This window comes from Galeopterus variegatus, unplaced genomic scaffold (assembly GCF_000696425.1).
Source record: "Galeopterus variegatus unplaced genomic scaffold, G_variegatus-3.0.2 Scaffold1437, whole genome shotgun sequence".
In the NCBI taxonomy this organism is placed as follows: Eukaryota; Metazoa; Chordata; class Mammalia; order Dermoptera; family Cynocephalidae; genus Galeopterus; species Galeopterus variegatus.
Genome location: NW_007727548.1, coordinates 312100 through 327294, shown reverse-complemented (window position 1 = coordinate 327294; position 15195 = coordinate 312100). Strand labels below are relative to the sequence as shown.

General features: G+C 43.5%; 1 protein-coding gene across 1 annotated transcript in view; it reads left to right on the top strand.

The window, feature by feature from the left end:
- Positions 1–12805: 12805 nt before the first annotated feature.
- The window catches only part of ZDHHC11B (zinc finger, DHHC-type containing 11B), a 47422-nt gene continuing 45032 nt past the window's right edge, over positions 12806–15195 (top strand). The window contains exon 1 of the mRNA XM_008576985.1: positions 12806–12817. The gene's annotated coding sequence lies outside the window, so the exon portion shown is untranslated. The remainder of the gene's footprint in view (positions 12818–15195) is intronic.

Here is a 15195-nt window from a genome sequence, read left to right as displayed (position 1 = left end):
CCCCCCCCCCCCCCGGTTTCAGTCTTGTGCTGGTTCATGCTCTGAAAAGCTTCCTCAGTGTGGAGGGTGACAAGAGGCACAAGGGTCGCTTCACAGGCCCTTCATCTGTTGGACCATGCATGGGTATGAGCAGTTGCAGGGTTGGGGGGAGGTGGGGCTGGGTGGGTATGGGATGTGGTTTGAATGTGTCTTCAAAATTCAGATGTTGAAACTAATATCCGGTGTGATGGCATTAGAGCTGGGGCCTTTGAGAGGTGGTTAGGCCATGAGGCCGCATCTTGTAAATGGGATGAAAGCCCTTATAATAGAGAGTAGGTGCAGCGTTGGGCTCACTTTTGGCTTCCACCTTCTGCCGTGTGAGGACCTAGCACTTCTCTTCTGCAGAGACCAGACACCAAACCTGCCAGTGCCTTGATTCTGGACTTCGCAGCTTCCACAATTGTGAGAAATAAATTTCTGTTCTTTATAAACTGCTCAGTCTTAGGTATTTTCTTATAGCAGCACAAATGGACTAAGGGTGTGTGCAGGAGGTGTTCACCTCAAAATCGTCAGAGAGGGAGAAGCAGCATTGGGGCTACGTTGCCCTCAACTGTTGGGGGATACTAACACAGAGCTTGGTGTAGAAAGGCTGATCACCCGAGTTCAAGAAAACATTTGGAAATGCGGATTTTCATTAAGGATGTTGATGTTGGGTCAGGACTGTGTTCAATTCAAACCCTGAGCGGGAGGAAGGCTGTGATCACAGCGAGGGAGAGACCCTCAGCCACACCAGGCTATGATGAGAGGACATTTGTCCTGAGACCCACTGTCACCTTGATGGTCCAGCAGCATCAGATAGGAGCTGGGGGCTCTCCAAGCTCCCCACGCCACCCCAGGACACTGTTTAGAAGCAGCCATCCTGGCCAGTGCAGCCTGCCATCATTGGCACCATGTCATGCCATGTGTGCCTTCCCTTCCCCTTCCCTCCACATGACACCAACCCCTGCCCAGCCCAGTGACCTCAGCAACCTGCTGGTGTCACTTAGTCATGTGCCTCATGGACACCCTGACACAGCCAAGCTGCCTGTTAGTGGTGAAACCCTGTCCTCCACAGGCTCCAGGCAGCAGAGTCAGATGCGACAGCCTTTGGCCAGCAGGATAGCCCTAGCTGCAAATAGTTTCCTCTGGGTGGTGGTTGGTGCCAAAGTGGACTGCTGCTGATGGAAAAGGAACGCTTCCCGAATATCTACCATCTCCACTGCCAAAAGTGGCATCAGCAATCGTCCTGTTTTGGGGCTGGGGCGTTCTGGCAGGGCTCCTTGGACCCCACACACAGGAACCAGAAGTCTCTTGATCTTAAAATTTGACACACCGAGGGGAGATGGCCACAGGGGAAGGTGGGAGGATGTTATTAATAGATTGGCTGGCTATTTTCAGAAAACTCTTCCTTGGCAAAACACTTCCTTGGAAAACACTTTCTTATCATGGAGTGTTAAAATGTTAGGAAACATGATTGAGCCATCTTTGGCTCTGGACTCATCTCCTTTCATGGCCACCAGGGGGAAGCCTGCAAAGTGGGCAGGCTCAAGTGTCATGTCTGTGCCTCAAACTCCCTGGGTCTGGGCCAGAGGTGCCATGACCCGCACAAAGCACAGGAGTCTCAACTTCTGTAGCAAACAGAGCCAATGGGGTCAAGTATGATGAGAAAAGTTGGGATCGATGCCTCAGCCAGCTAGCAGGAGCATGGGACCTCTAGAGCTGAGGGCAGACCCACTGACAGCTGGCAGGAGTGTGGAGTGTCCTCACATAGGCAGCTTCCTGCTGGCACTGACACCACTGCCATGTGGGTGGTCTGCCACAGCAACCACCACCACAAGGGTGGCCAACTGTCAGAGCAGCAGCCACTGTTACTGCAGCAGCCACCACCACTGTGCAGGCAGCCTGCTGACAAATGCATTGACACAAGGACGGTCACCAGTGGAGCCCAAGAGGTAAGCAAGCACAGACCTGCAACCCAGTGGCCCAGCCCACAGGGGGCACTATGCTGCCCCCACAGTAGTGCACCTGGGGGTGGGAGGTATGTGCATAGCCCACCCAACTGCCTTGACCTGGGGAGAGACACATGCAAAACCCCCAGAGAAGGCAGAAACCAGGATAGCCAGATAGAGTAAGGAAGAAAATTCCCAACAACCAACAACCTATTTCCTAACCTGGGGAAGAAAGAACCCAGAAGGAGCTTCTGCCTGAAGGAAAGATGAGAAAGAAGCCCTGCTCAGGGTCACCCATTCAAACTAAGGAGCTCCAGTATACCCGAGTGTACCCATTAGAGTGCACCATAATGGGACTTGAGCTAGGGTAACAACAAGCCCACCCAGGGTCACTCATCTGAGCCAAAGAGCAACAGGGCACCCAGGTGCTTCTCCCAAGAACTCAAGAGCTTGCTCATGTCATCAGTGAACCAACACAGTGGCACTAACTTCAGCAAGGAATTACAAAGTGCCCCAGTGCCTATGCCACAGAGGCACTCACATGGAACTCCAACATGGAATATGGCCAAAGTACCCACATGGAGATTATACTGCTGTGTCTACCCAGAACCAGAACTGAAACACCCCACATGGTCAATATAAAACACATCTACAGGAGGAAGTCTCCACAAAACCCACCGCAGAGTAATAGAAGAAGCATCTACTCTACCAGGTAACCAGACATCAACACACAGATACTAGAAATATGCAAAAAAAAAAAGAAATATGACATTACCAAAGGAGTACAATAATTCTCAAGTACCAGACCCCACGAAGCAGGAGACCCTTGAAATGGCTGAAAAGGAATTCCCAGCAACAATCTTAAGGAAACTCAATGAGATACAAGAAGACTCAGATGACCCAATGAAATGAGAAGAACTTTCCAGGATAAGGAGAAGAAAATTTACAAAGATAAATACCTTTAAAAAGAATGTAGCAGAACTTCTAGAATGGAAGGATTCATTCAACAGAATAATAATAAAAAAAAAAAACCAAGAGCTTAAGCAGCAGGGTAGAGCAAGCAAAAGAATTTCTAATCTTGAAGACAGTCTTTTCAAAATAATCTGGCAGACAAAAGAGAAAAAGAAAAAAGAATTTTAAAAAATGAAGAAAATCTAAGAGAGTTGGACACAACCTTAAGCACACAAACAGCTGAATCATGGGTATTCCAGCAGGGGAGGAGAAAGGAAAAAGACATTGGAGACATATTTAATGAACTAATAGTGGACAACTTCCCAGATATAGGGAGAGATGTGGACCTTCAGATCCAGGAGGCTCAAAGCTACCCAAATTCAATCTAGAGACATAGTCAAACTGGCAAAGCTGAAAGAGAATCTAAAAGCAGCAAGAGAAAAGCATCAAGTCACATATAAGAGAGCCCCTGTCAGAGTAACAGCAGATGTCTCAGCAGAAACTCTACGGGCTGGAAGAGAATGGGATAATATATTCAAAATACTAAAAGGAAAAAACTACAAGAATACTATAGGCTTCAGAAGTGAAGGAGAAATTGTGTATTTCTCAGACAAAGAAAAACTGCAGAATTCATCACCACGTGACCAGCCCTACAAGAAATCCCTAAGGGAGTCCTACATCTGAAATCCAAAAGATGATAATCACCACCTTGAATACACAAGAAAGAACGTAACTCAGTGGTAGAACAAAAATGCAAAATAGAAAGAAAGGAACTATATCTTAACATCTTAAAAAACCAACAGACACCAAAGGCAAACAGTAAAGGGGAAGAAAGGAACTAAAGATATTTAAAACATCCAAACAAAAATAGATAAAATGCCAGGGATAAAACAGTACCTTTCAATAACAACCCTAAATGTAAATGGATTAAATTCCCCACTCAAAGACACAGACTGATTGGATTAAAAAGCTAGACCCAACTATATGCTGTCTACAAGAGGCTCACCTCACCTGTAAAGACACACACAGACTAAGAGTGAAGAGATGGAAAAAGATATACCACAGCAAAAACGAGCAGGGGTAGCTATTCTTATATTGGATAAAACAGACTTTAAACCAAACAAACACAATAAAAAGAGACAGTGAAGGCCATTATATACTGATAAAGGGATCTATCCAGCAAGAAGACATAACAATCATAAGTATATACACAACTAACATTGGAAATCATAAGTATATACACAACTAACATTGGAGCACCCAGATATGTAAAGCAAGGACCTAAAGACGGAGACAGACCCCAGTACAAAAATAGTCAGGGACCGGAACACCCCTCTGTCAGTACTGGACAGGTCATCTAGGGAAAAAATCAACAGAGAAACACAGAATTTAAACTACACTTTAGACCAATTAGATCTGGCAGATACCTGCAGAACATTTGATCCAACAACTACAGAATATACATTCTTCTCATCAGCACATGGAACATTCTACAGGATAGACCACATGTTAGGTCACAAATCAAATCTCAGTGTTTAAAAATTGAAAATCAATGCTTAAAAATTGAAATCATTTCAAGTATCTTTTCAGACCACAATGGATTAAAACTGGAAGTCAGTAACAGGCAAAATTTGAAAACTATACAAAATTTGGAAATTAAGCAACATGCTTCTGAATGACCTATGGGTACAAGAAGAAATTGAACAGGAAATCAAAAAAAGTCTTGAAACTAAAGCAAATAAAGACACATCATACCAAAACATGTGGGATACTGCAAAAGCAGTACTAAGAGGGAAGTTTATAGAAATAAATGCTTACATCAGAAGAATAAAAAGATTTCAAATAAACAACACTACACCTCAAAGAACTGGAGAAACAAGAACAATGCAATGCCAAAATTAGAAGATGGAGGGAAATAATGAAGATCAGAGCAAGACTAAATGAAATAGAGACCAAAAAATTCTCCAAAAGATACAAAAGATCAATGAAACAAAAGTTGGTGTTTTGAGAAGATAAGCAAAATCAACAAACCATTAGTTAGGCTCACAAGAAAAGAAGAGAGAAGACCTAAATAACAAAAATCAGAATTGAAAAAAGAGACATTACAACTGATACCACAGAAATACAATCATTACAGGCTAGTATATACAACTATATGCCACCAAATTTGAAAACTTGGAGGAAATGGATAAATTTCTGGACACATACAAGCTACCAAGACTGAACCAAGAAGACCTTGAAAACCTGAACAGACCAATAACAAGCAATGGTGTTGAAGCAGTAACCAGCAGTCTCCCAACAAAGAAAAGCCCAGGACTGGATGGCTTTACTGTTGAATTCTACCAAATCTTTAAAAAGGAGTTAATGCCAATTATCTTCAAACTATTCCAAAAAATTGAAACAGAGGCCATTCTCCCAAACTCATTCTATGAGACTAGCATCACCCTGATAGCAAAACCAGACAAAGATACAACAAAAAAAGAAAGCTGCAAGCCAGTTTTGCTGATGAACATAGATGCAGAAATCCTCAGCAAACAGAATGCAGCAACATAAAAATATTATACACCATTGTCAAGTGGGATTCATCCCAGGATGCAGGGGTGGTTCAACATACACAAGTCAATAAATATTATACACCACATCAACAAAATCAAGGATAAACACTATATGATTATCTCAACAGATGCATAAAAAGCATTTGACAAAATTCAACATCCCTTCATGATAAAAACTCTCAGCAAATTACATATAGGAGGAAAGTATTTCAGAACAATAAAATCAATATATGACAAACCTACCACCAATATCATCCTAAATGTGGAAAAGCTGAAAGTTTTTCACTTAAGAACAGGAACAAGTCAAGGATGCCCACTCACACCACTCCTATTTAACATAGTATTGGAAGTACTAGCCAGAGCAATCAAACAAGAAACAGAAATAAAGGGCATCCAGATTGGAAAAGACAAAGTCAAACTGTTCCTTTTTGCAGATGGCATGATCCTCTATATAGAAAAATCTAAACACTCCACAAAAAACTATTAGAACTGATACATGATTTCAGTAAAGTTGCAGGATACAAAACCAACATGCAGAAATCAGTAGCATTTTTATACTCAAGTAAAGAACTAGCAGAGAAATCAAGAAAGCAAACCCATGTACAATAGTCACCAAAAAAGAATAAAATACCTGGGAATAAATTTAACCAAGGAGGTGAAAAATTCTACAACAAGAACTATGAATCACTGCTGAAATGAATTAAAGAGGACACAAAAAGATAGAAAGATATTTCATGCTCTTGGATTGGACAAATTAATATTGTGAAAATATCCATGCTACCCAAAGTGATCTACAGATTCAATGCAATCCCCGTCAAAATACCAGTGACATCCTTCACCAAAATAGAGAAAACAATCCTAACATTCATATGAAACAACAAAAGACTGCAAATAGCCAAATCAATCCTGAGCAAAAAAATAAAGCTGGAGGCATAACACTATCTGACTTCAAATTTTACTACAAAGCTATAGTATTTTAGTCTGTTTTGTGTTGCTATAACAGACCTGAGCCTGGGTAATTTATAAGGAAAAGAGGTTTATTTGGTTTATGACTCTGGGACAGCTGCATCTGGCATGAGCCTCAGGCTGCTTCTACTCATGGCAGAAAGTGGCAGCAGCTGGTGGGTACAAGCAGGTCACATGGAGAGAGGAAGCAAGACAGAAAGGAAGCAAGAGAGAGAGAGAGAGGAGGTGCCAGGGTCCTATAAACAATCAACTCTTGTGGGAACTAACAGAGAGAACTCACTCATTAATCCCCCCTGCCCCAGGGAGAACATTAATCCATTTATGAGGGATCTGCCCCCATGACTCAATCAGTTTCCAACACTGCCACATTGGAGATCAAATTTCCACATGAGTTTTGGAGGGTACAACACATCCAAACTCCATCATTCCACCCCTGGACCCCCAAAACTCATGTCACTCTCGCATACAAAATACAATCATTCTATCCCAACAGTCCCAAAAGTCTTAGCTTTTTCCAGCACCAACTTAATAGTCCAAAGTTGTGGAATATACTAAAAAGCGTATGTACTGCACAGGGCCTGGTTTTCCAAAGTCTTGCCATTTCAAATATTGACCTTGCAGAGCACTGGAAATTTTCCTCAGGCTATAAATCTCTGGTGTAAGATAAAGATTTATGGCACAACAAGGTTGCTGGCTCAAGGACAGACTAGTTACTGATTGTTATGTAAAGATACTAAGAAGTTACTGTAAGAAGGAATGTTTGCTAAGATCAAGCTTTTGTTAATTGCCTTACTGGAATGTCATCTGGCTTGTTTCACTGAAAGTTACCAGCCTATACTGTTAAACTTATAACACCACCTATGTTCTCTTCCTATAACTTCCTGGTCTGGAAAATAAATGCAGGAAGAGAACCCCAATTCAGGATTAATTTCCCAAGGAAGGGTTGCCTCTTGCTGGAGGGTCCCAGGGAAGGTAGCCACTTCAGGGCTTCTCACTGCTCAGAAGAGATGGGCTTTGAGTAATCCTTTGCATCTCCATCACCCAGGGGAAGTGGGGTGACAAATCTTGGGGGGCAAAGCAACACAAAGCAACACAAAGTCCAAAGTTTCCTCTGAGACCAAAAGCAGAAGTCCTTCCAACTATGAACCTGTAAAAGTCAAAACCAAATTTACCTACTGCCAAGATACAATGGTGGAAAAGACATTGGGTACACATTCCCATTCCAAAAGGGAGGAATAGGCCAGAAGAAAGGAAAAACTGGCCCCAAACAAGTCCGAAACCCAGCAGGGCAGACATTGTCTTAAAGCTCCAAAATAATGTTCTTTGACTCTAAGTCCTACATCCTGGGCACAGTTGGGCATCTGGGCCCCCAAAGCATCAAGCAGACTTGTTCCCACAGCTCTGCCAGACACAGCCCAGTGGGCCACGCTGGTGCCTGCAGCTTTTCCAGGCTGGCGTTGCACACTACCAATGGCTCTGCAGTTCCTGGGTCCTGGAGGCAGCCCTGCTGCCTTGGCTCTACTAGATATTTCCCTGGTGGGGGCTCTCTCTACGGGCTCCAACCCCACTTTCCTGCTCAGTATTGCTCTAGTAGATGGCCTCTGCAGTGGCTCCGCCCTTGTGGCAGGTCTCTGCCTAGGTCCCTAGGCTTTTCCATACATGCTCTGGAATCTGGGTGGAGGCTTCCACGCTTCCACTGCTCTCACCTCCTGCTGGCCTGCAGACTTAACACAATGTGGATGCCACTGAGGTTTCGGGGACTCTACTCTCCAGGGCTGCTGCACGAACCACACTTGGGGCTGCCCCAGCTGGAGCAGCTGGGATGCAGGGAGCAGGTTCCTGAGGGCAGCTGTGCCCCAGGTCTGTCCTCCAGGACAACTCAGTCCTTCTAGGCCTCAGGGCCTGTGATGGGCGGGGCACCCTTCCAGACTTCTCAAATGCCTTTAGGGCATTTTTTCCATTGTCCTGGTTCTTAGCATCTGGCTGCCTCACCACCAAGGTAATGTCTTTAGCAAACAGTTTATCAGTTTCACCCTTGCATTGTTCGCCAGCTCTCCGCTTCTTTACTGCATGGCCAGGCTGCAAATTTTCCAAACCTTTTTGCTCTGCTTCCCTTTTAAATTCCAGCTTTACATCAAGATTTTGCTGCCATAACTCACAGTAGGCTCTTAAAAGCAACCATGCAGCTTCCTCAATGCTTTGCTGCTTAGAAATTTCTTTGGCCAAATGCTCTGGTTCACAACTCTTAAGTTCCAACTTCCACAAAGTCCAAGGGCATGGACACAGTGCAGCCAAATTCCTTGCTATGGTGTAGCAAGGGTGATCTATTGTCCAATTCCCAATAAGTCCCTCATTTCTATCTGAGACCTCATCATCCACATGGTCTTTACTGTCCGCATTTCTATCAGCATTCTGCTCGCCACTACATAAGTCTCTAAGACATTCCAAACTTTCCTTCATCTTTTTCTCTTCTTCTGAGTCCTCCAAACTCCTCCAACCTTTGCCCATTACCCGGTTCCAAAGCTGCATCCACATTTTCAAGTATCCGTTTAGCAACACCCCACTCCTTGGTACCAATTTTCTGTTTTAGTCCATTTTGTGTTGCTGTAACAGAAATATCCGAGAGTGGGTAATTTATAAGGAAAAGAGGTTTATTTGGCTTACAATTCTGGGACAGCTGCATCTGGCACAGGCCTCAGGCTGCTTCTACTCATGGTGGAAAGTGGCAGGCAGCTGGTGGGCAGGAGCAGATCACATGGCGAGCGGAAGGAAGAGAGAGAGAGAAGGTGCCAGGGTCTTTTTAAGCAACAAGCTCTCGCAGGAACTAATAGGTGGGCAGGAGCAGATCACATGGCGAGCGGAAGGAAGAGAGAGAGAGAAGGTGCCAGGGTCTTTTGAAGCAACAAGCTCTCGCAGGAACTAATAGAGTGAGAACTCACTCATTAATCCCCCCTCCCCCAGGGAGAGCATTAATCCATTCATGAGGGATCTGCCCCCATGGCTCAATGAGTTTCCAGCACTGCCACGTTGGGGATCAAATTTGCACATGAGTTTTGGAGGTGACAACACATCCAAACTCCATCATATAGTAACCAAAACAGCATGATACTGGCTTAAAAACAGACACTTGGAGCAGTGGAGCAGAATAGAAAACCCAGAAATCAACCCACGTACTTAGTGCCAACTGATCTTTGACAAGGGCAACAGGAGCATACATTGGGAAAAAGATGCCTCTTCAATAAATGGTGCTGGCAAAACAGAATTATCATCTGTAGAAGAGTGAATCTAGACCCATACCTCTTTTGCCATGTACCCAATTCAACTCAAAATGGATTAAAGGCTTATATAAGGCTTAAATCAAAGGAAACTATAAAACTAATAAAAGAAAACACAGGGGAAACACTTCAGGAAGGAGAACTGGGCAAAGACTGAGTAAGACCCCAAAAGCACAGGCAACAGAGGAAAAAATTAACGAATAGGGTTATATCAAACTAAAAATCTTCACAGCAAAAGAAATAATTAACAGAGCAAACACACAACCCACAGAATGGGAGAAATTATTTGCAAACTATATATCTGACAAGGGATTAATATCCAGAATGTACAAGGAACTCAAATCAATAAATGTGATGCACCACATCAACGAAATCAAGGCCAACATACAGCCAACAAGACACATGAAAAAATGCTCAACACCACTTGGCATCAGAGAAATGCAAATCAAAACCACATTGAGATATTATTTCACCCCAATTAGACAGCCAGTATCAAAAAGACAGAGAATAGCAAATACTGGCAAGGATGCAGAGACAGGGGAGCCCTTCTATACTGTTGGTGGGACTGTAAGTTAGTGCAGCCATTATGGAAAACAGTACGGAGGTTTCTCAAACAACTACATATAGAACTGCCATATGATCCAGCAATTCCACTGCTGAGTGTATACCAGAGGAATGGAAATCATTACGTTGAAGGGATACCTGCATTCCCATGATTATCACAGCTCTGTTTACAATAGCCACTATATGGAACCAACCTAAACCTCCATCGATAGATGGATGACTGGATAAGGAAAATGTATATATACACAATGGAATACTACTCAGCTATAAAAAGAAATGAAATTCTGTCATTTGCAGCAAAATGGATGAATTTAGAGAAAATTATGTTAAGTAAAATAAGCCAGGCACAGAAAAGAGAAATACCACATGTCTTCATTTGTAAGTGGGAGCTAAAAAAGCAAATTAAAAAAGAAAAGATCACAACAATCAGAATAATTCATTGATCTTTCAAAAGGAGAGAACAGAACTAAGGCCACCAGGGGTGGGGGGGGCGCATAGTGAGAAATCAGTAAAGAGCCACAAAAATGATTAAATTGCATGATGTTGAATATACTAATTATCCCTATTAGAGAATATCAAAATATTGATATTCTATGCCCTACCCCACAGATATGTATAATCCACTGTTTCAATTAAAAAAAATTAATGAACAAAAATGCCTCAGTCACCATGAGCTGTTGAAACTGGAGGTCAGGGAGGGCCACCAGCTGATGACTTTCTCGTTAAAGGTTTTCAGTAAGAAGTTTTCCAGTCAAAACTCAGGACCACGTAAAGTGAGTTCAAGTACGAGTGGTGAGAGGCGGTTCCGCATTCAGGTCCCACCTGGGGCTCCTGCAGGTCCTGCACTGGAGTGTCCCACCTGGGTGGGCTCCACACTCTTCCTCCCCTCCCTACCGCTTATCCCCTCCCCCCTTCCCTTCCCCCCTTCCTTACATGCATGCCCCTCCCCCCAGCTGGCCGTGGGGCGTTTCCCTGGATGCTAGAAACATGGCTTTATGAGGCATCTTGGGTTCCATCACTGTCCTGCTGAGCAGGGGGCCCACCCACTTCTCAGTTTGGCCTGGGCTGAGTGAGGTCTGTCCTTTTCTGTTCAGCTTGGACTGTGACAGCAGTAAGAAGGCCCGGTGGGTTCTGGATTCTTGCTGTGAGAGAAGAAGGTGCTTAATTTCTTACTTCTGTTCTGACCAGGGACTAGCAAATTTAATCTCTGGACTCCTTTAAGATAGTCAAGGACCAAACACACAACAAAATTATCAGTGATTCAGGCTGTCAGGATTTGTATCTGATGATGGGGTTCAGAAAAGGATGTTTCCACAGTGGAGAAATTGAGGAAAGTAAGGTTTCACGAGGTTGGGGTGAATTCAGGAGGTTCCTCATGAAGGAAGTAGGTCTGAGCAGGCACGGATGGGAATAGGTTTGATTCAGAGAGGTCGCAGTGTCCTAAAGACTCTGATGGAGAGGAGGGACATCACAGGGAGGTCTGGGTGTCCTAAAGACACAGCTGGGGATGCGGGATGACTCAGAGTTGGCATGCAGAGACACAGATGGGTGGGACCACACTCCTCTGGATGGGTTTTGTGCCCAAGACCTTGAGATGCACTCACATTGCGCCATGGGGCAAAGGAGAACACGGGACAGGTGTGAGAAGGGGCTTTCTACAAGTGCAGGTGGGGATGGACAGGAGGTGCCTGAGGTCCACTGCCCAGGCCTGGGCTGGAGACCAAAATATGGGGACAGCGGGTCCACGTAGGCCATTGGTCCACTTGTTCTGACCCCTGCCTTCTTTGTAACCACGGGACTGCTCAGCCACTATCCACCTGGCAACTCTAGGATGCCCAAGATCCTGGGCGCTCTGGTGGGCAGGTCTTCCTCGTCCCTGCAGAAGGGATGCTGCAGAACCCTCTGGAGCTGTGGTCTCTTGTTCCCTTCTTATGGAAAACCTGTGGAAGAATTCTCAGGGAGGATTCTGGTGGATGAAAGTGTCACACCAGCTAGAGTTTGCTTACGATCTCCTTTTCCTGCATTGCCTCAATTTCCCCCAGGGTGAGACCTCTACTCCACGTGGCCTCTTTCTGACAGGGTGTTTTCCCCTCACATCTGACCAGTCTTCTGACAAGTCAGTGCATATTTACGAACAAGCCCCAGGATTTATTTATTTATTTATTATTATTATTATTATTATTTTTTTTTTTTTTGTCTTTTTTCCGTGTCCGGCAACGGATCGCAACCCTCAGTGTTGCCCCCGTACCGGACCGGGGACCGGCAACGGTTTTTTATTATTTTTTTTTTTTGTCTTTTTTCCGTGTCCGGCAACGGATGTCAACCCTCAGTGTTGCCCCCGTACCGGACCGGGGACCGGCAACGGGATCGCAAGCCTCGGTGTTGCTCCCGCGCCTCGCTCAGCCAGTGAGCGGGAGCCCGTCTGTACGTGGGATCCGAACCCTCGGACGGGAGCGCCGCCGCGCTTCCCAAGCGGCGCACTATCCAGTGCGCCACCGGGCCGGCCCCCAAGCCCCAGGATTTATTGCTGCATAGCTTGGTAAGTGCTTCCCCAGAACTTGTGAAAGTCTTTGGTCCCCTGTGGCCCACTGGCCATAAGGCACTGCTGACCATGAGCACCCAGGGTCGTGGCCAGGTGGGCCACTGGGTGCCCCCTGGTTCTTCAGCCCCCGTGGACCCTCCACACCCATGGAGAACCACTTTCCACAGCTGTGTCCACTGTGGCCTGGGCGGATTCTGCAGCACTTCCCTTAATTTCCCTGTGAGGGGCCCTCTGCCTGCTCCAGCCCCAGCCCTGCCAGCTCAACCACAGAAGTGGNTCACAGCACGTCCCCTTGCACTGAGGGCATTTGCTTACATTAATGGGAAGTTAAAAAGGCCACACTCACGTCACTTGCAATCTCCCTGGAGGCCTTGGCAGCCTGGATGGGAATGGCGTCCAGGCGCACATCACAGCTCATCTTCATCTCATCCCAGCCCTCGCGGTAAAGTTTCTGAAAAGAAGGTAAATATCACAGGGATACAGTTTGAAACCCCAGAACTTAAAACTAGTTAAAGAAAAGAAAATAGGGGAGAATCATCCCATGCACCATTGTACTGTAGTGCAATACGAAATAGTGTCCAGAGTGCCAAGATCTGGGCTTGACAAGAATTTTTTCTTTCTAATTTGAATCACAGCCTTGTCGTAGTTGTTCATGGTTTATAATCTCATGGGTAATGCAAAAGGTTCTAGCTTTTTTTCCCTTGTATTTGTGTATTGGTAGCTTTGGGATAAGTTTATACATTAATGGGTGAATATTGACTTTCTTTAATTCAACAATTCAATGCATTTATTTCTTTAATTCAATTCAATTTTGTAATCTCCAGAATTATAAACTTTTTACATTTGTAGGGTTTTATTTTCCAATACAGCTTTTTAGATCTTCTTGATTTTTGTTTTGTTTTTTTTGTTTTTTAATTGAAACATAATAGATTGTACATATCTGAGGGGTACATACCCATGTGCAATATATGGTTCTCAAATCGGGATAATTGCTATACTCAACATTGCACAATGTAATCATTTTTCATGTCTTTTTACCAATTCTTCCCTTACCCCTTCCCCTCCCCCTTTCCCACCTCTGGTAACCTCACTTTTGTTCTCTCCTTTTGAGAGTTCAACATATTATTGTGATTGTTGTACCTTTATTTCTTTCTTTGTTTTTTTATTTATTTGTTTATTTATTAGCTCCTACTTATGAGTGAGGGCATGTGGTAATTCTCTTTCTGTGCCTAGTTTGTTTTCCTTAACATAATTTTCTCTAAGTTTATCCATGTTGCTATATTTTTATTAATAAGGAGGAGGAAGAGAGTAGATATCCATAGGTAAACATTTTCTGAATTCTCTCTTTCATTTGCTTCAACTTTCATGAAATAACAATATGCTTGTCATAGCTAGTTTTATGTTTCAATTTGGCTGGGCTACAGACTCTAGTTATTCAATCAAATGCTATCTAGGTGTTGTTGTAAAGTCATTATATAGATGTCATGAAAGACTGTAATCAGTTGATGATAAGTAAGAAGGAGATGATCCTAGATCATGAGAATAGATATTATTCAATCTATTGAAAGGCTATAAGACCAGAGCTAAAGTTTCTCTGTAAGAGAAATTTCACCTTCGGCTTTTGTGCTAGAGTTCCAGTCAACCATTCCTGATGGCCTGTCATCTTGATTTCGAACTTGCCTAGCCAACCCATACAATTGTGTAGGTCATTTCTTGCAATAAATCTCTTAATATGTATTTTCTGCTGGTTTGATTATCTATTTGAACCTTGACTGTTGGAATGCCTTTACTTAAAAATTACTTCCAACTATCATATATTCAATCCCCTAAGACACAGGGGATATTAGTGATGATAATACCAATGTCAAAAAAGATTGACAATCCCTACTTTCCTGTTACTCTTTGACCTGTGTCAACATGGTCAATTTTACAAAGACTTGTACTTAGTGTTTGGTATATCCAGTAATATCAATTGCCCCATTTTACATAAATAAAAATTTTGGTTACCTTTTTCAGAATACCAAATAAAGGACAGAAAATAAACCACAATGGATAAGACAATCCTATATCAGAAGTGGCTGAATTCATTTGAGCATTCATTTTGCTAAGTTTCTTGATATTTTAGTATTATACATTAAAGCCCACTGGCTAATAATACACAGAGTAATCTATTTTGTTAACTTTCTTTATATGAGAGTATATAACAGTGCTAAAATTATAGGGGAAATATATACATGCATATGCATAATAATATAATATATATACATAGTACATATATGTATGTATACACATGTAAGCATGTACATACAAATATTTATTTTAAAAAGGGAGAGGCAGGGCCGAGCCCGTGGTGCACTTGGGAGAGTGCAGCACTG